Source organism: Macrotis lagotis, chromosome 1 (assembly GCF_037893015.1).
Source record: "Macrotis lagotis isolate mMagLag1 chromosome 1, bilby.v1.9.chrom.fasta, whole genome shotgun sequence".
NCBI classification, from domain to species: Eukaryota; Metazoa; Chordata; class Mammalia; order Peramelemorphia; family Peramelidae; genus Macrotis; species Macrotis lagotis.
In genome coordinates this window covers 669,907,898-669,910,558 of record NC_133658.1, presented here as the reverse complement: position 1 = coordinate 669,910,558, position 2,661 = coordinate 669,907,898, and the positions used below count along the sequence as shown (strand labels likewise).

The 2,661-nt window shown below is 38.3% G+C and overlaps 1 pseudogene; it reads right to left on the bottom strand.

Moving 5' to 3' along the window:
- Positions 1–1,519: 1,519 nt before the first annotated feature.
- On the bottom strand, positions 1,520–2,131 carry LOC141522709 (large ribosomal subunit protein eL15-like; annotated as a pseudogene).
- Between the last annotated feature and the right edge of the window lie 530 nt (positions 2,132–2,661).

Genomic DNA, 2,661 nt, shown 5'->3' with positions numbered 1-2,661 from the left:
TGTGGATGGTACATGGAATTCTTCCCTATTTAGATATATCCAGTGAGTTTCTTCATTCTTCAAGAGTTCTGAGAAGTTAGGAAGCAGAATATAGATATCAAGTCAAAAGGAAGAGAAAAATTAGATACATTATGAAAGGGTTCCTTTAACCAAACTTTACCAATTTGCCAGTTTGTATTCTAATAAACTTGACTGAGGGAAAACCACTATTTCAGATCAGGGGAAATACACTATCTCAATAGTATTGTGTTTCATATTCTCTGCTTCAATGTTTTCAAGAATTTTTCCTTCTATTAATGACTGATGGTCCTACTATCTTATAAATTCCACTCACATTGTGACTGTAGCTGAAGATGAAGTATTCATTTGTCTGTGCTATGTGAAACAGTATACAAATTTGTTATCTTAGTCTCTCTCTGGGGGAAAAGATAAATTATTTATTCCTTAGTAAAAGAAAACAGGTATTTAAACTAATTCTTAGCAAAGTACATTTGGTCCTCATTCATAATTGTTTGGTTTGGGCCATATAAAGTTATCATGGGAAAAGCAAAACATTGGCACAGTGACTGAGACAGCAGTCAGAATAAAAGATTGCAATCTATTGTTCTTTCTATTCCACCCAGTTACATAAGGGAACAGGATTTCAGATATGTATACAGTGAATTTATTATGAAATAAATTGACCTTTTTCTTTGTTACTTGAGTGCCTCAATATGTAAACAAGGAGCATTCATTTCTATTCAACCACATGAATCTGAAAAAGCAGGCGCAGACATATGAAAGAAAAGTTTTGTCTTTTTTGGAAAGATGTCACCAAGTCAAATTTCATTAGCATATTTTTCTACATGAAATACAAATAGATCTTTACAGTTAGTAAACATATATGTTACACCACTGGTTCTCTAGAAGAAAATTTTTTTTCAGTGGTATTCAAGGCAATATTTGTTGGGGTTTTTTGGTCCAAAATGGAGAATAAGCAGAGAAGATACTGTCCTTCTCAGTGGGTAGTGTTATGTAGGTTGAGTAGGGATAGCTAGCGATGCCCCTTTGACATTGGATTCATTGGCTAATTGATTTTATGATCCTACTTTTCATTTAAATCAGCAAAGACTGAATTATCAATAATGTTTCTAATTTTCTAAGGAAAATATCTAGAAGATTTTTTAAGTGTATTACTTGTTTTAATATTTTTTGCCATTTTAGTTGTACTAAATAATTTCATGATACTCTTTTTCAATTAAACCAGCAAAGATATGACTTACAAATTGAAAATAATTCATAGTACATTCTATTAACCTGAAAGAGATTAAGTTTCCAACTTTTTGAAAGAAAATGCTGAAGAGAATTAGCTTTTAATATTCTGTCTGTTTTTAAATTATGTCTCTCTTTTGATTGTCCCCAAATAATAATTGGTTTTTTTTGCTGATTCTGATATAGTCTGGTGGCCACTGTAAAATTTTTTTTAATGGTAATAAATTGCATTTATTAAACATTAAGTTTACAAATCAGTGTGTACCAATTAGTGGTATCGATGCAGCTGGAGAGTATTGTGTCCTCTCCAAGCAGCACGACGAGATCCTCCAATGGTCTGGTGGAATTTGTGACCCTTCCCAAGACCAGCTCTTGCGACCAGCTGAAGTCAGCCCGTGCATCTCCCTGTGTTTGTGCACTGGCTTGGTGATCCATTGAGTGTCGGGGTTTCGTCTGATAGCTTTATGGAATGGATCAATAAGAATAACCTCAAAGAATTTGTAGGTTGAATCTTCACCCACCCAGTAGGAGTTCAATACTCTTAGGGCCCCACAGTGGCGGCCAGCTCGCTCTTCTGCCACCGACTGCAGGCTGCGGGCGAACTTCAGCTGGTTGACTCCGTGATGCACGGGCTTGCCGTAGGTCGCCCCCTCGGGCACCGGGCGCTTCTGCCCCCACGCCGGACGCAGATGTGGTAGATGATGTAACCTTGCTTGGCCTTGTAGCCCAGCCTGCACGCCTTTTCGGGTCGGGTGGGCCAGGGGGCACGGTGCAGGGCCGAGAGCTGGCAGTACTGCCAGCAGCGCACTTGCAGCAAGAAGCGCATCACTTCCCGCTGCTTCTTCTTCCAGAGCTCCTGGATGTACTTGTAGGCCCCCATCCTGGCTCGCGCTTACCCCACCCGATGGCTGCCAGCAACCGGAAAGCGCCACTGTAAAATTTAAAGTAAGATACTCAGTTTTCTGAGTTTTTAAAAGAATTTTTTTTTTTTATTTTTAGAATGCCTAAAACATATGGACCACCTCAAAGTAAAGAATCTCAACCATAATTCCACCCCTCATCCTTTATGATGAGGAATTCAGTTAAACCAAGCAAAGGAAAGAATTGAACATAGGAAGTGGAGGGATTACCCACTATCAGAGGTTTTCCAAAAATTAATAAATAAATAAAATAAAAAAGACGGTTGATGAGCATGCATTATATTGCACATTTCTTATGATTAGGGTTAGACCTGTAGTTGCAGAGAATTGCCTTCTAATTTTAAAAATTCTATTGTTCTTTGAAATAACCGGGGGAGGAGGCAGAGCCAAGATAGGGGGTTATGGCAAAAAAATTCCAACAGCTCCCTCCCAGACCACTCCAAATATCTCTAAATAACACCTATTCAAATTCTAGAGAGGCAGAACTCAT